This window comes from Triticum urartu, chromosome 7A (genome assembly GCF_056163025.1).
Source record: "Triticum urartu cultivar PI428250 chromosome 7A, HENAU_Tu73, whole genome shotgun sequence".
NCBI classification, from domain to species: domain Eukaryota; kingdom Viridiplantae; phylum Streptophyta; class Magnoliopsida; order Poales; family Poaceae; genus Triticum; species Triticum urartu.
This window is the reverse complement of record NC_141879.1, coordinates 344,910,455-344,934,172: the sequence shown is the minus strand read 5'-3', so window position 1 is coordinate 344,934,172 and position 23,718 is coordinate 344,910,455. Positions and strand designations below refer to the sequence as shown.

The window sequence follows — 23,718 nt, the reverse complement described above, 5'->3', positions numbered from 1 at the left end:
CACCTGACCATGAACATCCCACTCTCAATTCCGTTGGTAGCTCTTTCATTTAAATTTATCAGCATGGCACCACAATCGTCTCAGCCACGACAGGCCCTGGTATATGGTGCGTATTTTGTTGAATCCCTGTAACAGTGCGCCACTTATGTTTCTTATGCCTCTGTGCAGTTTTCCAGACGTCACTCGCAAGATAAAAGAACCATGCATGGACGACGATCTCTTACAATAGCCCCATATTACATCCTTGTCCCGTTGCCGCCATAAAAGAACCATCCAGTTTTAGTTTAATCCAGTTGTCACTTGGAACAGTGCACGCATGTTTCAGTGTCGCCGTTGAACTCTCAGGTGGAGGGTTTACCCTGACTATAGTGGCCTTCCCTTTTTATGAGAATCATTGGGCACTTGATTCATTAACCGACGCAGCTACTGTCGTGTGCCCCTGAATGATGTCACTCCTAATATGCTATGCTCACCATACATCAATGCAAATTGTAGAACGGGGAAACCATAAACTACAATAGAATTAACCTTCAGACCCGTAAATTACTAAACATTCCACTTAATATAGAAAAAATAAAGTATAAAGAGTAAATAAGGAAACAGAGTATTCTGTTTGGTTAGTTGTCTTCTACACATTATCTCACTATAAGAATCCCACATTATACAAAGTGCATCGATAAACTTTCCTGGTCATCTCATGCTACCAAGATACAAAAACAGGACATTGAACTCATCTGCTCCAGTTTCAGTCCATAGGTTTCTAGTATTATCAAGATCTCTTCTAATTAAGTACACATTGTCATAACTGTGCCTCTAGTTTCAGTCAAAAAAATGGTCCTAAAAAATTCTCGAACTGCAGGAGAACTCCATAACACATTAGCACAAATAAGCGTTCATATCCAACCAGCTGATTAGAAGTGCATTTCAAAATCAGAAATCCAAGGTTGCAAACTGATGATGGTATGATTCTGAAAGAGAGAAAAAGATAAATCCATATCTAGTTGCTCCAGTATTAAAGTGGAGGAAAGATACTGTGTTCACGCATCTAATAAATAGATTGGAGCGCTATTATTGGTATCAGGATTGCCTAGCTAGCATTCTGTAGCTTAAACAGAGATAAGGTCGTGAGCTGAAAAACGTGGAACCCAAACCACCAAAACTTAATCTGGTTCCCCTCCATACGTTCCAGTTCAGCAGGGTGACTTATCTCGATGCTCCCTTTAGTTTGAGGATGACTTTATTCATTGCTTCTCCTAGAACAAGCAATGTGGGATGCATCAACATGTATATGAACTTGAGATAAACTGATCATGCATGCATGCCTAGTCGCCTCGAACCCAACATTGTTTAGTTGGAAGTTGGAACCGCCTAAAAATAAAGCTATCTAAGAAGTGGTAGAGAATATCTCACCAGAGGTCAACTAAACAGAGATTAAATTACCCGGACAATTAAGCAAGTGCAGTGCGACCGCGAAGCCTCTCGTCTTTAGCTGCCCGTCCCATAGCTGTAGCTCCTGCTCCGCACCGTCCAATCACAGGATGCATGTCCAAATATTTCTCTGGACGTAGATGGTGAAGACTGAAGAGCTGCAGCATCACAAGATCATATCACCTAACTTAGAAACGGAATCAAGAAAATAAAGCCAAATAAAAGAGGTAGAGAAGTTGGGGAGTGTACCACTGACTTGGATTGGTTGGTTGATATGGGCACAGTGAGGCCGGACGTGGTTGAATACACGACGGCGACAAGATCCTAGACTACTTGTGTTGTGGTTGTGGTGGCTCTCTAGCCTTTACTGATGGTCTAGCAATCAGGGTCTGGTGACAGGACGTTTGTCGAACAGGTTGCAAGCAAGGAGGATGCTGCACAGGAGGTCGACCCAGCCCATCTAGCTTCACTTGTAGAGTGACCTGCTTGCAGCTAACAAAGCCATGAAGGTCGGATAACGCCTGGTTGGACTGCGACGTGGGAAGAGATGTCGCCTTGCGCCACGTTCATGTGTGTGTCTCTGGCGAGAAGACGCACGCGCACTATGAGACTGGACTCTCCTCACTCATGGTGTAGGAAGGCCACCGCGTAGCGCCCGCCGCCGGCACCTGTGTAGGCGCATGCGTGCACAGAGGGGTAGAGCCACACCAGCGACCCCATCTCGAGCCACCACCACAGGACGCCGGCAGTACCACATGGAAGAAGTCAATGGAAGGAGCATCAGGCGCCGCCATCGGAGGGCTAGGGTGTGGTGGCCGAGACGCAGGTGCATGGACGGGTGGTTCCATGCCGGCGACGGATCCTCAGAAGATTTTTTTAGACATCCCTGAAGAGGGGATGAAATTGGGGAATCCTTAGGAGGAAGGGCGATGGGAAGATGGCTGGGGCCCGTGGGGTGCGTGTGTGTAGTTTTCTTTTTTTAAGGGCCAGGTTTCGTGAAGTTTTTTCTCAGTTTTTTTTTCTTTCGTGCGTCCAGGTTTTGTTCTGATTTTTTTTAACTGAATGAATGTCTGTGTTTGAATCCCTTATAAAAGGAAGAAAGTGTCCGGGTGTGATGGTTTCCTTCTTAGTTTCCTTTTCTCATGTATGTTCAGGTTTTGTTTCCGGTTTTTGTTATATAGATCTAGTTTTAAATCCGAGCCGTCAATTTTTATGGTTAACACAAAATCAACGGATATGAAAGCATGACGTATAGAGAACTATGAAAGCCTCCATCTTTTAATATTAGATATAGATGTACATCATGAGAGCCGAGCCTCAAGTATAGTAGGGCCGAAGATGAGCAATGTTCCACGGCCGACGGGTCTCCTCCTCCAATGTGCGTGAGTCCTTATTGTTTCGAACGTCGGTAAGGTAGTATGACCCATTATGTAAATTCTTGCTGACCACAAAAGGTCCTTCCCAAGATGGTGATAACTTGTGCATATCTGTCTGATCTTGAATGAGCCGAAGCACTAAGTCGCCTTCTTGAAAATTCTGGTTTTGACCCGGCGGTTGTGATAACGCCGTAGGTCTTGCTGGTAAATCACCGAACGAGCCGCCGCAAGATCACGCTCTTCATCCAATAGGTCAAGTGTGTCTTGACGCGCCCTTCCATTGTCAGCTTTAACATAAGCCTCCACCCGAGGTGAGTCGTGACGGATGTCACTAGGGAGAACCGACTCTGCCCCATAAACCATGAAGAAAGGTGTGTAACCCGTAGACCTGTTGGGGTCGTGTTGATGTTCCATAACACCGAGGGTAACTCCTCCACCCAACAACCCCGCGTTCTCTGCAAAGGAACCATAAGCCGGCGCTTGATACCTCACAGAATATCCTGATTTGCTCGTTCTGCCTGCCCATTGGATTGAGGGTGAGCCACAGAGGAAACGTCAAGCCGGATATGCTCCCGTTGACAAAATTCTTCCATAGCGCCTTTAGAAAGATTAGTGCCATTATCTGTTATGATGCTGTGTGGAAAGCCAAAACGGAAGATCACCTTCTTCATGAATTGAACCGCCATTGCCGCATCACATTTACTAACCGGCTCTACTTCAACCCACTTAGTAAACTTATCAACTGCCACCAAGAGGTGGGTCTTCTTATTCTTGGACCTTTTAAAAGGCTCAACCATATCAAAGCCCCAAGTTGCAAACGACCAAGTAATTAGAATTATCCTCAATTCTTGAGCCAGCACATGAGCTCGTCGTGAAAATTTCTGACAGCCGTCACATCTACTTACCAAATCCTCAGCATCAGCGTGAGCCATCAACCAATAGAACCCATGACGGAAAGCCTTGGCTACAAGAGATTTAGAGCCAGCATGATGACCACAATCTCCTTCGTGGATCTCTCATAAAATCTCCCAACCTTCTTCAGGAGAGACGCAACATTGAAACACCCCTATGACACTGCGATGGTGCAACTCCCCATTGACAATCGTCATTGACTTAGACCGCCGGGTTATCTGTCTGGCCAAGACCTCATCCTCTGGCAATTCACCCCGAGTCATGTAAGCCAAATACGGAACCGTCCAATTAGGAATAGCATGAAAATCCGCCACCAATTGCGCCTCCGGATCAGGAATAGCAAGATCCTCCTCTGTAGGTAATTTAACGGACGGGTTAAGCAAAATATCCAAAAACGTGTTAGGCGGCACCGGCTTACGCTGAGATCCTAGCCGGCTTAAAGTATCAGCCGCCTCGTTCTTCCGGCGATCAATATGCTCAACTTGGTAACCCTTGAAGTGACCTGCAATGGCATCAACCTCTCGTCGATAAGCTGCCATAAGTGGATCCTTAGAATCCCAAGTACCAGAAACTTGCTGAGCCACCAGATCCGAATCGCCACAGCACCTCACCCGGCTTAAGTTCATCTCTTTAGCCATCCGAAGACCATGGAGCAAGGACTCATACTTAGCTGCATTGTTAGTATAGTGGAACATTAGCCGTAGAACATTAGTAAACTTGTCACCTCGTGGGGAAGTCAAAACAACTCCAACCCCCAAGCCCTCCAGCTGTCTGGATCCATCAAAGTGAATAGTCTAATATGTGTTATCTGGCTTTTCCTCAGGTGCCTGCAACTCTGTCAAATCATTGATGAAATCCATAAGTGCTTGGGACTTGATGGTCGTGCGTGGCACATACTTTAAACCGTGAGGACCAAGCTCAATGGCCCATTTAGCAACTTGGCATGTGGCTTCCTTGTTTTGAATGATGTCTCCTAAAGGAGCAGAGCTAACCACCGTAATTGGATGACCTTGAAAATATTGCTTAAGCTTCCGGCTTGCCATGAAAACCCCATATACAAACTTCTGCCAGTGTGGATACCTCTGTTTGGACTCGATAAGCACCTCACTGATGTAATAAACCGACCGTTGAATCGGGTACTCCTTGCCTGCCTCCTTCCTTTCCACCACAATGGCTACACTGACGGCCCGGCTATTAGCAGCCACATATAACAATAGAGGCTCTTTATCAATAGGGACAGCAAGCACGGGCGGCTCAGCCAACTGTTTCTTCATATCCTCAAACGCTTGATTAGCAGCATCACTCCAAACGAAGTGATCCATCTTCTTCATCATCTGGTAAAGGGGAATAGCCTTCTCACCCAGCCAGCTTATGAACCGACGTAAAGCCGCAATACGACCCGCCAGTCGTTGAACATCATTGACACACACACCAGTTTAGCCAAGGAAGTAATAGCTTTGATCTTCTCCGGGTTAGCTTCAATGCCTCTGTTAGAAACCAACAATCCCAAGAGTTTGCCTGTTGGTACACCAAAGACACACTTAGCCAGGTTGAGCATCATCTTGTAGACCCGGAGATTGTCAAACGTCTCCTTTAAATCATAAATCAGGGTCTCTTTCTCTCTTGACTTCACCACAATGTCATCCACATAAGCATGAATGTTGCGCCTAATCTGATTGTGAAGGCAATTTTGTACACACTGCTGATAAGTCGCCCGGACACTCTTGAGCCCAGAAGGCATGGACACATAGCAGAAGGCTCCAAACGGAGTAATGAAAGCTGTCTTCTCCTGGTCTTTAACTGCCATCTTGATATGATGATAACCAGAATGAGCATCCAAAAAACTCAAACGCTCACAACATGTCGTAGCATCAATGATTTTATCAATACGAGGGAGAGCAAACGGATCAGCGGGACAAACCTTGTTTAAGTCCGTGTAATCCACACACATTCGCCATGTGCTGTTCTTTTTGAGTACCAGCACCGGATTAGCCAACCACTCAGGATGGAAAACTTCAATGATAAACCCGGCCGCCAAAAGTCGGGCCACTTCCTCACCAATGGCCTTCCGCCTCTCCTCGTTAAACCGGCGAAGAAATTGCTTTACCATCTTAAACTTCAGATCAATATTAAGAGTGTGCTCAGCAAGTTTCCTCGGTACACCCGGCATGTCTGAAGGCTTCCATGCAAAGATGTCCCGGTTCTCACGGATGAACTCGATGAACGTGCTTTGCTATTTTGGATCTAGATTAGCGCTGATGCTGAACTGCTTAGATGAGTCGCCAGGGACGAAATCAACCATCTTAGTATCATCCGCCGACTTAAACTTTCACGAAGGATCATGCTCTGTGGTTGGTTTTTTCAAGGATGTCATGTCTGCCGGGTCAACATTGTCCTTGTAAAATTTCAGCTCCTCCGTTGCACAAACTGATTCAGCATAAGCCGCATCACCTTCCTCACATTCCAAGGCCACCTTGTGACTCCCATGCATTGTGATGGTGCCCTTATAACCCGGCATTTTAAGATGCAAGTAGACATAACAGGGCCTTGCCATGAACTTAGCATAAGCCAGCCGCCCTAACAGAGCATGATAAGGGCTTTCGATCTTGACCACTTCGAAGGTTAACGTCTCAGACCTGGAATCGTGCTCATCCCCAAAGGCAACTTCTAACGATATCTTACCCACCGGGTAGGCTGACTTACCTGGCACGACACCATGGAAGACAGTGTTTGACGGCTTAAGATTCTTATCTGCCAGTCCCATGCGACGGATGGTCTCATAATAAAGTATGTTAATGCTGTTACCTCCATCCATGAGCACCTTAGTAAACTTATAACCCCCAACCTGAGGTGCCACTACCAGAGCCAGATGACCCGTATTATCAACCCGTGGCGGATGATCCTCATGACTCCACACAATAGGCTGCTCTGACCACCGCAAATAACGTGAGACCGCCGGCTCAATCTCGTTCACGGCCCTCTTATGAAGCTTTTGGTCCCGCTTACATAAGCTAGTGGTGAAGACATGATACTGCCCACTATTCAACTGCTTCGGGTTGGTCTGATAACCAGACTGCTGCTGCTGTTGACTCCCCTGATTACTTTGCTGATTGTAACCACCCTGGTTATCATGATCTTGAAACCCCGAAACTTGAACCGCTGCCTCCATGACCCGGACCCTGATCCGCCATTCGGGCCATGGTGGCGCTGGATGGACTCCCCAAAGCTTCTCATTATGCTGCAATCTTTCCACGAATGAGTAGTCGGCTTCCGATCCGTTCCGTGTTTTGGACACGGCTGATTTAACATTGCCTCAAGGTCAAATCCTGTCCTCAGAGCCGGTTGTCCCTTACGACATTGGTTATAATTGCATGCATTGGTGTTAGACACAAAGTCATCAGCTTTGCGCTTACCGTTGCCGCCCTGATTGATAGAATTGTACTATTGTCCCTTCACGCCGCTACCCTTCTTCCCCTTTCCCGATCTTTCATCCTAAGAGTCGGGGTCCTTGGTACCATCAGAGTCGGCATACTTAACAAGAGCCGCCATTATCTCCCCCATGTCGTTGCAATGACGCTTGAGCCGCCCAAGCTTCTGCTTGAGTGGAATGAACCGGCATTTTTTCTCCAACATCAGAACCGCTGAGCCGACGTTGATATTATCTGAAGAATGTATGATGGTCGAGACCCAGTGCACCCATCTGGTCGTTGACTCACCCTCAGCCTGAACACTAGAAACCGAATCCACAATCGATGCACGTGTCTTTAAAATTATGTATAAACCGGGCCTTCAGCTCCGCCCATGAACGGATGGAATTAGCCGGCAACACCTTCAACCATGTACGAGCCGTCCCCTCTAACATCATGGTGAAGTACTTAGCATATGCAGCCTCACTAACATCCAGCATCTCCATGGCCATCTCATAACTCTCCACCCACGCCTCAGGGGGTTGATCGGCTGCATAATTAGGCACCTTACGAGGGCCTTTGAAGTCCTTAGGCAGGCGCTCGTTTCGTAGAGCCTCCATTAGACACGGCACACCGAAAGCCTTGGAAGTTACACCTGCCTCCACTGAAGCTGTCGGGTAAACTGGCGCATGTTGATCAACCGCCAGCTGAGCTGCCAGCTTGGCCTCCCGATGCGCTCTATCCTGGTGCACCAAATCAAGTGCACCGGCCCCATTGCGCGCCGGGTCATGCCCATGAGGTTGGTTACGGCGCTGCTCCGTACTTGGGACTGTTGGTGAATCAATGTGCCTGCTGTAACTCCGGCTTGGACGAGGGGTCGCACGAATCCGATCACGACTATAAGAGTAAGCCTGCTGCTGCACCAAAGCTGTTTCAAGAAGCTCCCTGGCCCTTCGGGTTTCAACCGCCGCCGGAGTTTCACCCTCGACGGGCAGAGCTGCCAATCGTGTAGTTGCAGCAATCATGTTATCCAGAGGGGTGGAGTAATGACCCGGTGGTGTCACCACTTGCTGAGGCGGAGTGCTCTTCATATGCGGCTGGCCAGGTGGCTCAACTATCCGATTCACCACGGGCGGGTTATTGGCCCCAGCTCCAGGGGTGTTGAAGAGGTCCCTCGACTCATAAACCAAGGGCAAACGACTCCGGTGCTTTCTCCTTAGGACTTCGTGTGAAGCGTTCTGATCTACCGATATGAATCTGCTTAAATTCGTTGTGCTTGGGCATCCAAAACGGCCCGCTACGCAGCCATCTTGGCGTTTTCTGCTGTTAATTCCGCCTTAGCCCGCGCTATCTCATCACGCAACTTAGCTATCTCTACTTTGTGCTGCTCCTGGTTGTCTGGGGTTACCTCAACCTCCATCAGAGTCGCCAGAGCCTCCAATAGATCTGCTAAAACTTGAGCCGTCGGGCGAGCTGACCCGCCAGCACCTGCAGTTGTCATTGCTGCCGCACCAGATGTTATAGCCGCATCGGTTGTGATACGTCCATTTTGCATCATGCTTTTATATCGATATTTATTGCATTATGGGCTGTTATTACACATTATTCACAATACTTATGCCTATTCTCTCTTATTTTACAAGGTTTACATGAAGAGGGGGGATGCCGACAGCTGGAATTCTGGGCTGGAAAAGGAGTAAATATTAGAGACCTATTCTGCACAACTCCAAAAGTCCTGAAACTTCACGGGAGCATGTTTCATAATATATAAAAAATATTGGGCGAAAGAAGTACCAAAGGGGGCCCCCTGCCTCGTGGACCCCTAGCAGCCCTCTGATGCCCATCTTTGGCTATATAGAGTCTTTCGTCCAGGAAAAAATCATAAGCAAGCTCACGGGACGAAACTCCGCCGCCATGAGGCGGAACCTTGGCGGAACCAATCTAGGGCTCCGGTGGAGCTGTTCTGCCGGGGAAACTTCCCTCCGGGAGGGGGAAATCATCACCATCGTCATCACCATCAATCCTCTCATTTGGAGGGGTCAATCTCCATCAACATCTTCACCAGCACCATCTCATCTCAAACCCTAGTTCATCTCTTGTATCCAATCTTTGTCTCAAAACCTCAGATTGGTACCTATGGGTTGCTAGTAGTGCTGATTACTCCTTGTAGTTGATGCCAGTTGGTTTATTCAGTGGAAGATCATATGTTCAGATCCTTTATGCATATTAATACCCCTCTAATTATGAACATGAATATGATTTGTGAATAGTTACGTTTGTTCCTGAGGACATGGGAGAAGTCTTGCTATAAGTAGTTATGTGAAGTTGGTATTCGTTCGATATTTTGATGAGATGTATGTTGTCTCTCCTCTAGTGGTGTCATGTGAACGTCGACTACATGACACTTCACCATTGTTTGGGCCTAGAGGAAGGAATTGGGAAGTAATAAATAGATGATGGGTTGCTAGAGTGACAGAAGCTTAAACCCTAGTTTATGAGTTGCTTCGTAAGGGGCTGATTTGGATCCATATGTTTCATGCTATGGTTAGGTTTACCTTAATACTTCTTTTGTAGTTGCGGATGCTTGCAATAGGGGTTAATCATAAGTGGGATGCTTGTCCAAGGAAGGACAGTACCCAAGCACCGGTCCACTCACATATCAAATTATCAAAGTACCGAACGCGAATCATATGAACGTGATGAAAACTAGCTTGACGATAATTCACATGTGTCCTCGGGAGCGCTTTTCTTTATATAAGAGTTTGTCCAGGCTTGTCCTTTGCTACAAAAAGTATTGGGACATCTTGCTGCACCTTATTTACTTTCGTTACTTGTTACGCGTTACAAATTACTTTATCACAAAACTATCTGTTACCGATAATTTCAGTGCTTGCAGAGGATACCTTACTAAAAACTGCTTATCATTTCCTTCTACTCCTCATTGGGTTTGACACTCTTACTTATCGAAAGGACTACGATAGATCCCCTATACTTGTGGGTCGTCAAGACTATTTTCTGGCGCCAGGAGTGAAGTGCCATTGGTAGGTGGAATTTGGTAAGGAAAAATTTATATAGTGTGCTGAAATTTACTGTCACCTGTTACTATGGAACATAATCCTTTGAGGGGCTTGTTCGGGGTATCTTCACCCCGACCAGTAGAGCAAAGAGTTGCTCCTCAACCTACTGAACCTACTGAAAATGTTTACTTTGAAATTCCTTCGGGTATGATAGAGAAACTGCTAGCTAATCCTTTTATGGGAGCTGGAACATTACATCCCAATTTGCACCTAATCTATGTGGATGAAGTTTGTGGATTATTTAAGCTTGCAGGTATGCCCGTGGATGTTATCAAGAAGAAGGTCTTCCCTTTATCTTTGAAGGGAAAGGCGTTGACATGGTTTAGGCTATGTGATAATATGGGATCATGGAACTACAACCGATTGAAATTGGAATTTCATCAGAAGTTTTATCCTATGCATCTTATTCATCGTGATCGTAATTATATCTATATTTTTTGGCCTCGCGAAGAAGAAAGCATCGCTCAAGCTTGGGGGAGGCTTAAGTCAATGTTATATTCATGCCCCAATCATAAGCTTTCAAGAGAAATTATTATTCAAAAATTTTATGCTCGGCTTTTCTCGATAATCGCTCCATGCTCGATACTTCTTGTACTGGCTCTTTTATGATGAAGACTATTGAATTCAAATGGAATTTATTGGAAAGAATTAAACTCGACTCTGAAGATTGGGATCTCGATGAAGGTAAGGAGTCAGGTATAACACCTAAGTTTGATTGTGTTAAATCTTTTATGGATACCGATGCCTTCCGTGAATTTAGCACTAAATATGGACTTGACTCTGAGATAGTAGCTTCTTTCTATGAATCCTTTGCTACTCATGATGATCTCCCTAAGGAGAAGTGGTTTAAATATAATCCTCCAATTGAATTAAAAGTAGTTGCACCTATTAAAGTTGAAGAAAAGACTATCACTTATAATGATTCTGTCTTTCCTACTGCTTATATTGAGAAACCACCTTTCCTTGTTAGAATAAAGGATCATGCTAAAGCTTCAACTGTAGTTCGTAAGAGTAATACTAGAACACCTACTCCCTCTGAGCAAATTAAAGTTGAACCTAGTGTTGCTACGGTTAAAGATCTCTTGGCTGATAATATTGATGGGCATGTTATTTTCTTCTGTGATGAAGCTGCTAGAATTGCTAGACCCGATACTAAAAATAAACATAGACCTATTATAGGCATGCCTGTTATTTCTGTTAAAATAGGAGATCATTTCTATCATGGCTTATGTGATATGGGTGCTAGTGCAAGTGCAATACCTCATTCCTTATATAAAGAAATTATGCATGATATTGCACCTACTGAGATAGAGGAAATTTATGTTACTATTAAGCTTGCCAATAGGGACACTATTTCACCAGTTGGCATTGTTAGAGATGTTGAAGTCTTGTGTGGGAAAGTTAAATATTCTGCTGATTTTCTTGTTCTTGGTTCCCCACAAGATGAATTTTGTCCCATTATATTTGTTACACCCTTCTTGAATATTGTTAATGCTAAGATATACTGCAAAAAGGATGTAGTTACTATTGGTTTGGGGGATATGTCTCATGAGTTTAATTTTGCTAAATTTCGTAGACAACCCCATGATAAAGAACTGCCTAGTAAAGATGAAATTATTGGTCTTGCTTCTATTGTCGTGCCTCCTAATGATCCTTTAGAACAATATTTGCTCAACCATGAAAATGATATGTTTATGAATGAAAGAAGGGAAATAGATGAAGTATTCTTTAAACAGGGACCAATTTTGAAACACAACTTGCTTGTTGAAATCCTAGGGGATCCTCCCCCACCCAAGGGTGACCCTGTGTTTGAGCTTAAACCTTTACCTGATACTCTTAAATATGCTTATCTTGATGAGAAAGAGATATATCCTGTTATTATTAGTGCTAACCTTTTAGAGCATGAAGAAAAAAAATTATTGAAAACTCTGAAGAAGCACCGTGCTGCTATTGGATATACTCTTGATGATCTTAAGGGCATTAGTCCCACTCTATGCCAGCACAAAATAAAATTGGAAAAGGATGCTAAACCGGTTGTTGATCACCAACGACGGTTAAATCCTAAGATAAAAGAAGTGGTAAGAAAAGAAATACTAAAACTTCTGGAGGCAGGTATAATTTATCCCATTGCGGATAGTCAGTGGGTAAGTCCTGTCCATTGTGTCCCTATGAAGAGAGGTATTACTGTTGTTCCTAATGATAAAGCTGAACTGATCCCACAAAGAATTGTTACAGGTTATAGAATGGTAATTGATTTCCGCAAATTAAATAAAGCTACTAAAAAGGATCATTACCCTTTATCTTTTATTGATCAAATGCTAGAATGATTATCCAAATATACACATTTTTGCTTTCTAGATGGTTATTCTGGTTTCTCTCAAATACATGTGTCAAAAGAGGATCAAGAAAAGACAACTTTTACATGCCCTTTTGGTACCTTTTCTTATAGACGTATCCCTTTTGGTTTATGCAATGCACCTGCTACCTTTCAAAGATGTATGACTGCTATATTCTCGGACTTTTGTGAAAAGATTGTTGATGTATTCATGGATGATTTTTATGTATATGGAACTTTTTTTGATGATTTCTTAAGCAACCTTGATCGAGTTTTGCAGAGATGTTACGAAACTAATCTTGTCTTGAATTAGGAGAGGTGTCACTTTATGGTTAACTGGTAGACTGCCCATGCGTTGCCACGGGCCAGGGAAAAATTTGTAAACAATGCTCAAGTTACCCGCCTCGAACGAAAACATTGCACGCAAGTATCTTCTCTCTATTCCAACAAACACCATGCACCCCATCTAGCCTCTATTTTTTGTTGAACTTCTCCCTAGCCCTCTTTGTCGATACATAAACCATCCTCTCAATATGCGGTAACTTGATTATGCATGTGGCTTCTATGTCATTGTTTTATTGTCTCGCGCTACTATGTATGTTAAAAATATGGCATGTACAAGGCACCTCACCTTAGTAGAAATAGTAAGAAAATGTGGCATATGAACAAGAAAACAATCTTTCCACCACATGTTCATTCACAAACTAATAATTCTCTATTTATCTTTGGGCTCTGCTTCCATTTCCACCTAAGATGCATCTCCATCACTTTATCTCACTAATACATATTTTTCTACGGACCCCAAATATACATACAAGAATCACACGACAAGGTTGCATCATTGTCATTCCATCTCTTCTTTCACTTCGGCTCTTTTGGTCATTGCAACACCAGTGTGCGCCATCTTCACACTGCTCCAAATCTGCCCATGTTTCCATCTGGCTCCAAATACGCCCATTTTTTTTCTCTAAGTCAGTCATGTCGTAACAAATTTGTACTTTCAGCCTCAGAATATCATTGTTTGGAATGAGGAGGGATTTCAGAGTTCACTTCTCTAAAAGAGAATGCAATACATATTGATACAGATTAGTGATGAACAAAAAATTGCTTCCATAGATGTAAATTACTTCTGTATGAAAATATATTTTGTTTCAAATGTTGATACTCCTTGCTTTTGGAACTTTAGTTTCCTTCATATGGTTTTTTCACTTCCTTTTTTTGGATGGTAACTGTTTCGGGTCAAATTACTTCTATGGCAACTAAATATTGTTTCCATATGGTTAAATTTTGTTTGTTTGGACTGACCATAGAAAATGATTCCTTGAATTGGCAATCGCTTCAATGTAGTACTCCCTCCATCCCGCAATAAGTGACTCAAAAATGACTCAACTTTGTACTCCTTCCTTCAATTGGAGTATATGTTTTCTTTTCTCATAGGAAAGGAGAGTGCTTTAATTTTTTACAGAACAAAATTGAGATTGATTTATTCTTTAGTTAAAATTGGTGCCACGAATATGTTTCATGGAATCTGAGAATTGTTCCAAACGTATCGATAAAGTACTTCCAATATAGTAAAAATTGGCAGTCTGAGGATTTTGCATTGAACCTCTTTTAAAATGGTGATGAAAGACCACACATGTTGAAGATAAGTTTGGCCTTAATCTAATCGAGAAACAACTGTTTTTCATACCAGACAAGCAACTACTCTCTGACTCAATGTGCCACACCATTCACTCACCGGTGTAATCCATACACATGTTCAGTACCTTTTGAATTTTATGCTCCCGCTTCTCCATGTGTCAACCCCTTTGTTCCTTGTTGACCCTAGCTTGTCTTGATGCAACATCAAACAACAACAAAATATTACACCTGATACGACATCAAGCTATACAGGAACTATTAGACCACCCAAATTATTGAAGCTTCAGAATTTGTGTCTGGGTCCATGCCTAATAAACTGGAAGAAAACCAAAAGATACTTATTGATATGAATCAACTTGGCTAAGTATGGTCAAATACAATGCACGGTGGAATATCTGCCCTAGAAAACAAAAGAAAAGGAGATGGAAGAAATCATGCACTCAATGGGTGGCTGTAAGTTCACAGGTATCAAGACTTGGCTCACATATCATTGATCATGGGTCTGTGTCAATATGGCTCCGGTGCCCAGTTTATCACGGTGTTTTGTTATTATTTCCGAGATAGTACTTTCTATTATAGTGTTGAGATAAGCAATTTAGATGTTTTAAATATTCCCAGCTCTTTGGATAAGAAGTATTTCAGTAACTGAATAATCTTTGACCGTCCAAAAGAACTACGATGTTTCTTTGGGAATAACAACAGAACAAAAAATCCGAGAATCATGGCTGACCTATGAGGCGCAGATGTTGTCGAGGACCTATAACCATGCCTCCTCTCCTTTGCGCAACCTTGAAACCACGAGTAATTACCTGGCATTATTTCATTATCTCAGCTGGTTTTATGACTTCGAACATATGAGAGTACTCTAACATGTAAAATAATTCTTTCTCAGGTTCCAAATAAGTCAACAGTAGGTCAAAAATAGAGGTGAAACATTGCCAGGCAGGCAGACACACAACAATAGCCGATGATTATAGCTTAAGGTCCAATGAGGATAATATAAGTAGTGGAAAACGGAATTTTGTATCCACATCCCTATTGATCAAGGAGTAAGTCAACATGATACAAGGAACGTACAACAACACCCGAGACAATATAATTACAACACTGCAGAAAAATTAGAGATCCATGTAATCAAATATCTCTTTGTTAAATTTTAGCTGAACAACTTAACTTATAGAGTGTCGATGGTTCAGATCTTTTTCCTTTTAATTAACATGTGAGTTATTATAAAGTGGGTAATTTCTTTTTGCGGTATATAAAGTGGGTAATTCATATAGACTAAGACATGGAAAAAGGGTGTAGGTGGTGCAAATTCATAGCAAGTTTTATATTGGATGCACACAAACAACTATGTGGACACACAAAAAGAAAACAATCACTTTGAAAGTTTGAATAGAAATGTCTAAATGAACATCAGATGGTCTAGTGTCTCCACTGAGAGCACTACATGGACCCCTCATTAACAATTTAGCAATGAACAAACAATTCTAGTATTTAGACATGAGAATACCTTGTACAGAATTTCAAAGCCATAAAAAACGTTACCACTGGTTTGGGTATCCTGGAAATAAAACAGAGGTAATAAATTCCTTATAACTAATCAGGTGAACATAGAAAATTGATTACCTCTGGTTTGATCCCATGTGCTCTAGCCAAAAATAGATCAAATCGGCAGGATATCCTATAAGGAAACAAATCTAGCAAGGAAACTGATTATTATTATATCTAATTTCCAGCTACCAGTGGTAGGCGCAAAGTGGAACACTATTACGTAGGACAACAAATTTGGGCAGGAGGAAGTATAATGGTTATGAATGCCAGGCAAAGTGTATTAAGTTCATAACTATGAGCATGCAAATAATTTATATGAAGGGTCCCTTTTCTTCTGCATAAGTCAGACATACTGTATGTATGTGTAATGTGTCAACCTGTACACAAATACAAAATATATATTACAACGGAAAATGCGTGAATATGATGATGAATATCTTATTCTGAACTCTTTTGCATCTTGTATAATGGACAGGGATTGAGATTCTAATTTCGGCACTACTGGAGAGTATGTTGTGTGCAAAACGAAACTACATGCATTAATCTACATGATTGTTCGTACCAACAGAGAAACAATTTTGCATCTAGTAGATGTGTGTATGTTTCAGGGTTACTTTCACAATATTTAGTTGCTATAGAAAAAACACTTAAGGCTAGCAAATAGAATTAACCTAGTACATAGAAAGTAGAGAACTGATCGCTGCAGTAAATTATGAACTGATATCACACATAAAACAGTAACATACCCCAAAATCTATTCCTCGCAGCTCCCCACAAGTCTTCCTTCGCCCTCTTCTGCTCCACCAACCCCTGTTATGATTTCTCTCCCCTTAAATCACTCTTCTTACTCCGCATACCATCTCTGTCTCCCTAGCCCAAACATGCTAGTACCGTCAGTAGCGCGTCCGGCACCCCACGAAAGAAAACACAATACAACCCACACATGAATAATGATGTAAACATACGTGAAATTATGAACGCTCCAAGAAAATCATTCTGTAAATAACTTGAATGGTGTGTTGATATGCAGAAACATCTACTTCTTTACAAGACATTTACTTGTTTGGATTGCAAAACAAATATTGTTGTAGGAAATGATCTATTGGAAACTGGTACAAAACTTCAAACATCTTTACTGCTGGACATAAAACAAGCACACAACATCCTGTAATTATTTAGTTGCAGACATACATGCATGACAACCAACATATATAAAGTCTTGTGATGAATTGTGTTCAATGGTGAAGAAACTTGCAGCGAAGTGTTTCCTATTAAATGACCTCCCAAACCCAATGTTGGTTGGTCCACTCTACTAAGCTGTGCTATGTCAATAATCAAAAGAAATATATGCTTGTTTTACCACTGGCAATCATGAAAAGCCTACTGACTTTCGAATATAACTTTATCTGAAGATTATGTTATTTGCCCCGTCGACTTTGTTGCCTAGCTGGACAATCAGTACTGCAGTTGCCTAGATCCTACCCTCCTACGGACACTTATGTTCTAATCTGGAGATGAGGTGAGTACAGGGGTCACCCATGGATATATTGTCTAGACGATGAGATAGCACAGGAGATGAAGCAATGTGTGTACCTGGACGCCGCACTGGTTGAGGCACTTGATGGCGACTGATAAGCGCCTCCTGTTGCCGATAAAATCAATTGTTCTTGACCTTCGTTTAGGAGAATATCCAGAGTCAATGTGAAAGCATAGGACTACATTTTCAATAAAATGGCTGAGAAATATTCATGTTTTTATGGAAGCACAACATGCTCGGGAGGGTAAAACTATCAAATTAGAGCAAGGATAATTACAGAAATCCAATTTAATAAAACACATTTGAGAAATTAAGGAGATCATCTCAATACTGAATTACGAGGGTGGGTGATCCTCTAGGATTCCAGATCAATAAACACAACGTGGTGCGTGGTATGTTCCCCCCGACTCAAGGGAAACAGTAGATTGATTAGAAATTCATTCTTGCTTCCTGTCGCATTGTCCACCTGTCTTGTTTCCTCGCAGCTCCACCTTCCCCTGTAGCAACAGCCAGGCCCTAAAACACCGAGCTCCTCTGCATCTCAGCGGGAAAGATAGAGAGATCGGATTGCATCTCACAAGCACACTTTAAAACATGAGTTGATGGATGGCATCCGTAGCCGAACCCTAGTAACAATTGTGTATTATTGATTGGCACAATCAGAACCTAACTAACAACCACCTTTCAGTGTCAGTAGATCTATAGATGTTGCATCCCACTTCACGTCCTAAGATTGTCTACAAAAACTTCACGTCCAAGTGACAGAAGCACAAAGGCTTCCATCAACAAAATAATTTTTTCATAACAAAATCTCTGCTATAAAGGATGCAACTATGACGAAGATATGCCTCTGTGTTTACCTTACATCATCAGAAGTTCAAAACTAATGCTAGATTTATTTTTTATAGGGAGATGCTAGATATGATAATACAACAGTAGTAAATGCCACATGATCCATTTGTGCAACGTCTGCCCTCCAATTCTTATTTAAGTGCTGGAATTAAAAGGGCAAAGCAGTGGGACATCACCACCCACCCATTAAATTTTTTGGATATTAACAATATGACTTTAAGGGGGAAAATCCTCACTGAACAGTAAGCTCCCATTGCTAATCTAATAAAAATAATTGATCAAAATATGCAGGTTTGGCCCCTACCCCAAAGCTACTCCCTAATGTGCCTTAGTGGAATATAGTCTGCCGCAATCAAAAGATGAAATAAACAGCAGCGACATTGCATTAGGGAGGTTCATTGCGTACATACCAGATGTACTCGGCGACGAACACGGTAGTCTCAATGGCGAGGGCCAGAACCTTCAACCCAGATGCTCCTCCCGACGCCCCACACCCTTGCTGCCGCCGACTTCGTGTGGATGGCTTACTTGTCCTGCACCATGAATTGGGCATGACAAAGATTTTGCTTTTAGGAAACAAATTTACCATAATGTGAAAGCACTGTAATTATGCGGCATAGCAGGACATTGACTTTATGCTTGCAGATTTATCACCTCTAGCAACGGTTGCCAAATTGCCACAACGATAGAGCCCCAACCAGATTACTGATCTATCTTAACTCTCAAGTATTAACTTATTAAATGTAAAATTCAGATGCAAGTGCAGTAGATGTATCACCTCTAGCAACAGTTGCCAAATTGCCACAACGATAGAGCCCCAACTCGATTACTGATCTATCTTAACTCTCAAGTATTAACTTATTAAATGTAAAATTCAGATGCAAGTGCAGTAGATTACTGCAGTTTAGCACTAACTGTACAACCAACAATTAAGATTTCAGAGGGCAAGCACTGTAGAATAGCATATGCTACCTTCACATCGGGTCCATGAGGTGTCGTACATTTGGATATTTCTGCATGCATCAGACATGCAAAAGTACTGATTCTAGGCACATGAATCGTACATTTGGATGCTTGGACGGACTGGTTGCATCAAAGATAATTAAGCTCTCAGTGTTAGCAAGTATAATGCTTAAATACTGGCAGAATCATGTTCCTCACGCATGGTGTTGCAATATTGCTTTTGGCGTCTAGCTCAACCAAAACAGCCGAGATGAGACAGCAAGGAAGCGGGTCAGTGTTGTACCTCAAGAATTTTCCTTCTGAACAAATTCAGCAAAATAGATTACCTGGCATATAATCACCCATTCGCTCCCAAGGTCCAAAGGCACAGGAGACTGTGACCGGGACCTTCGCAAGAGGCCGGTCATGGTGGCGGTCAGACGTCGATCCCGCAGCTCGGCAAAAGGCGGCCATGGCTCGCGAGGCGCACGTGCGCAGTGCAGTCAGGGCATCGCGGATCGAGGAGGTTGAGGAGGAGGCGCGACGCTCGCGCCACAGACGACCGGCGACGGACCAGAGTTGGCGGAAGGAGAGGGTCATGAATCGGGGCGAGCTCGGGCGGCCGCGGATGAACAAGGGTCGGAGAGAGAAGGAGGAGAACAGAGAGGAAACATGAGGCAGGTAGGTTGCGCGAGATCGCCGGTGTGGCCCTCGTCGGCGGCGGGGCTCCCGGCCAGATCTACGTATGGTGTTGTGGTGGCTCTGGCAGGAGGTAGGGAGATGGAACCGCCCCGCCGCTGCCGTCCCTGGGCGCGGCGCGGCTTCGCCGGCCGGCCCTCCGGCAGCGGCGTTGTGGGGAGCGGTGGGGGCGGAGCGGGCCTTGGGCGGCAGCGCGGAGCGTGGCGGCTGGGCAAACCCTAGCGCTGTTTCAGATCGAGGGGAGCCTTGTTCCCGTCCGAGCTCGAGGGGTTTTTTTCGTTGGTTTTTCTTCGTAGGTATTTTGTCGTTCGATTCAGTTAATGACGACGGGAGTTTGGGCGTACGCGGGACTTCCGGTTTTTTTCTTTGGTTTTTCACGGCTGAAGGGATGATGAGAGGAAGTACCAAAAAAGTATCAAAAAAGACCGGGTGAGGTGGGATGAAAATAAAACTCGGAACGCGACCTACCAACTGAGACATTAGGACTAGAGATGAAGGTATTGTCTTGGGGCATAAAATTTCTGAAAGAGGTATTGAAGTTGATAAAGCTAAGGTTGATACTATTGAAAATATGTCGTGTCCTAAGGACATTTAAGATATAAGAAATTTCCTTGGTCATGCCGGTTTCTATAGGAGGTTCATTAAGGACTTCTCTAAAATTTCTAGGCCTCTGACTAATCTCTTACAAAAAGATGTTTCTTTTGTCTTTGATGATGATTGTGTAGAAGCATTTGAAATACTTAAGAAAGCTTTGATTTCTGCACATATTGTTCAGCCTCCTGATTGGAATTTATCATTTGAAATTATGTGTGATGCTAGTGATTATGTTGTAAGGGCTGTTCTAGGACAAAGGGTTGATAAGAAATTAAATGTTATCCAATATGCTGGTAAGACTCTGGATAGTGCCCAGAGAAATTATGCTACTATTGAAAAGGAGTTTTTAGCAGTTGTATTTGCTTGTGATAAGTTCAGACCTTATATAGTTAATTCTAAAGTAATTGTTCACATTGATCATGCTGCTATTAAATATCTCATGAAAAAGAAAGATGCTAAACCTAGACTTATTAGATGGGTTCTCTTGCTACAAGAATTTGATTTGCATATTATTGATAGAAAGGGAGCTGAGAACCCCGTTGCAGGCAACTTGTCTAGGTTAGAGAATGTTCTTGATGACCCACTACCTATTGTTGATAGCTTTCCAGATGAACAACTAGCTGTCATAGATGCTTCTCGTACTGCTCCATGGTATGCTGATTATGCTAATTATATTGTTTCTAAATTTATACAACCTAGTTTCACATAACAGCAAAAGAAAAAGTTCTTCTATGATTTAAGACATTAATTTTAGAATGACCCACACCTTTATAAAGAAGGAGTATATGGTGTTATTAGATGTTGTGTACCTGAGCACGAACAGGAACAGATCCTACGCAAGTATCACTCGAAGGCTTATGGAGGACACCATGCTGGAGATAGAACTGCACATAAGGTATTGCAATCCGGTTTTTATTGGCCTACTCTCTTCGAATATGCTCGTAAGTTTGTCTTGTCTTGTGATGAATGTCAAAGAATTGGTAATATTAGTAGATGTCAAGAAATGCCTATGAATTATTCATTTGTTATTGAACCATTCGATGTTTGGGCCTTTGATTATATGGGACCGTTTCCTTCCTCTAATGGGTATACACATATTTTAGTTGTTGTTAATTACGTTACTAAGTGGATAGAAGCTATTCCAATGTAACACCCCGGATGTAACTTGCCATATTTGTACTTCGACTCTTGCCATTTTTGGCTTTAAGTTATGAGATTCCCTCGTGGTTGGGTTTTGTCTTTGTTTTGCTTTTTGTTTATGTCTTGCATCTCATATCTTGTCATCATGTGCATCGCATTTGCATACGTGTTCATCTCATGCATCCGAGCATTTTCCCCGTTGCCCGTTTTGCAATCCGACACTCCTACGTCATCCGGCGCCTCCTTTTGTCTCTTTCTGTGAGCGGGTGTTAAACGTTCTCGGAATGGACCGAGGTTTGCCAAGTGGCCTTGGTACACCACCGATAGACCGCTTGTCAAATTTCGTGTCATTTGGAGTCCGTTTGATGCCCCAACGGTTAACCGGGGAACCGTAAAGGCCTCGTGTGTGTTGCAGCCCAACACCCCTCCAAAACGGCCCAATAACCCATCCAAACCTCTCCCATGTCCTCCACCGTCGGATCATGATCGCGTGGTCAAAAACTACACCTCATTTGAACACTCCCACCTCCTTCTAGGTATAAATATGTCCTCCCCGTCCAAAATCCGGGTCGAAACCCTAGCTCCCCCTCCCTCTTGCTCGTCGGACATGTCCGCACGCCGCCGGACACAGTCGCCGCCGCGCCCGTGCCAGTAGAGAGCCGCCACGTGGCCTCCCAGATCTGCTGCCGCCGCCGGCCTGCGGGGCCCGCAGCCGGCCCGCGCAGCCCGTACACCGCCTGCGGTTCCTCCGCGCCGCCCGTGACCTCGCCGCCTCGCGCCTCCGAACCTCCGCCGCCGTTCTTCTTCACTTCTCCGCCGCCGCCCTTCCGCAGCTCGCCGGCCGCGCCGCCCGGTGCCTCGCCGCCTCCGTAGGACCTCGCCCCGACCGGATCCGCGTCTCCGGCGAGGCCCAGAGCGCTTGGCGACCCCGCCTCCACTCTGGCCACTGCGAGGACGAATTCTGGACACCTCGACTTCCATGCCCGGATCCAGATCTAGAAGACTAGGGTTGACCTCGTTTTCATCTCTAAGTCTTTTTCTGCTATATTCTTAGCCCATGTTCATCATGCCATAACTTCTCATCCGTAGCTCCGTTTCGTGTGCATGATATACCAAAATGTATATCATGATGTGCTCTTCATTTTGTTCCATTGTGACATTCTTGTTTGAGTCCATCTTGATGCCGAGATCACTGATGCAAGAGTGCTATAAATTGTTAGGTGGTGATTCTTATCAGAGTATGAGGATTTGTCATTTTTGTCACATTTGTTGTGTGCTGCATATGAACATGAGCTCTACATGTGTTTTGATCAATGTCATGCCATCTTTACAGGGGTGCTTATCATGTATTTTTGTGATCTTTGTGGTGACTAGCACAAGCATGCAAAGTAGCCTTCGTGATATTGCTGTTTTCAGGGACTTATAATTTTACTAAGTCCTTTCCTGTTGTTATTTTGATGCCATGTATACATGATGCTACAGTGTGTTCTATGCTTTATTTGTGTTGCTTCAGTAAGGATGATTTGGATATATGGTTGTGCTCTATCCATCCATGCCCCTATTTGCAATTATGGAGTGCCCTATGATGAAGCTATGCACCTAGGGTAGGGGCACGGACCTGTCCAAAGAGCCCTACCCAAGGACGTCCCCAGAAGAAGTCACCTTTCAATCGACTTGAAGGTACCCCACTCGACGGGTTCAAGACACTCGACCAAGAAGCTATCACTCGACCATGAAGCCAACCACTCGACTACCAAGAGACCTAAAGTCACTCCGCAGGCAAACGGTCGGCTGTTAAGTAGTCTTTATGGTCATTATAGCACTTTATTAGGGGCGTTACCAGTAACGCCCGACCTTAAATGTACCTTAAACCCTGCATTACTGAGGGCAGGAGGGGGGCTGGCGAACTCTATATAAGCCACCCCCTCCTCAGTATGAAGGGTTCGCACCCCTGTTATTCATACACACATAATCCAATCGACCGCCTCTGGGCACCGAGACGTAGGGCTGTTACTTCCTCCGAGAAGGGCCTGAACTTGTAACCCTCGTGCGTTTACAACTTTCCAATAGCTGAGATCTAGCCTCTCCATACACACACCCCTACCTCACTGTCAGAGTTAGAACCACGACAGTTGGCGCCCACCGTGGGGCAGGAATCTTAGCGCCTGATTGGAGAAGTTGCGATTTTTCCGATCCCTTTGATCATGGTTTCGGGCGGAGTTTT

The 23,718-nt window shown here is 43.7% G+C and overlaps 2 long non-coding RNA genes across 20 annotated transcripts; both read right to left on the bottom strand.

Moving 5' to 3' along the window:
- Nucleotides 1-976: 976 nt before the first annotated feature.
- On the bottom strand, nucleotides 977-2,760 carry LOC125525130 (uncharacterized). The gene is made up of 2 exons (XR_007291161.2): nucleotides 1,678-2,760; nucleotides 977-1,586 (listed from the first exon to the last, which is right to left on the bottom strand). It is a non-coding gene; the product is annotated as an uncharacterized LOC125525130 (long non-coding RNA).
- Nucleotides 2,761-13,177: 10,417 nt separating this feature from the next.
- On the bottom strand, nucleotides 13,178-20,055 carry LOC125522727 (uncharacterized). 19 transcript variants are annotated; one of them, XR_007289947.2, is made up of 9 exons: nucleotides 19,409-20,053; nucleotides 19,092-19,309; nucleotides 18,530-18,652; nucleotides 17,324-17,402; nucleotides 16,477-16,600; nucleotides 15,806-15,876; nucleotides 15,690-15,740; nucleotides 14,907-14,985; nucleotides 14,083-14,492 (listed from the first exon to the last, which is right to left on the bottom strand). It is a non-coding gene; the product is annotated as an uncharacterized LOC125522727 (long non-coding RNA). The 19 variants fall into 19 exon arrangements; XR_007289945.2 differs by adding an exon at nucleotides 13,178-13,589 and having other exon boundaries at nucleotides 14,302-14,492; nucleotides 15,690-16,600; nucleotides 19,409-20,054; XR_007289944.2 differs by adding an exon at nucleotides 13,178-13,502 and having other exon boundaries at nucleotides 14,302-14,492; nucleotides 15,690-16,600; nucleotides 19,409-20,054.
- Nucleotides 20,056-23,718: the final 3,663 nt, after the last annotated feature.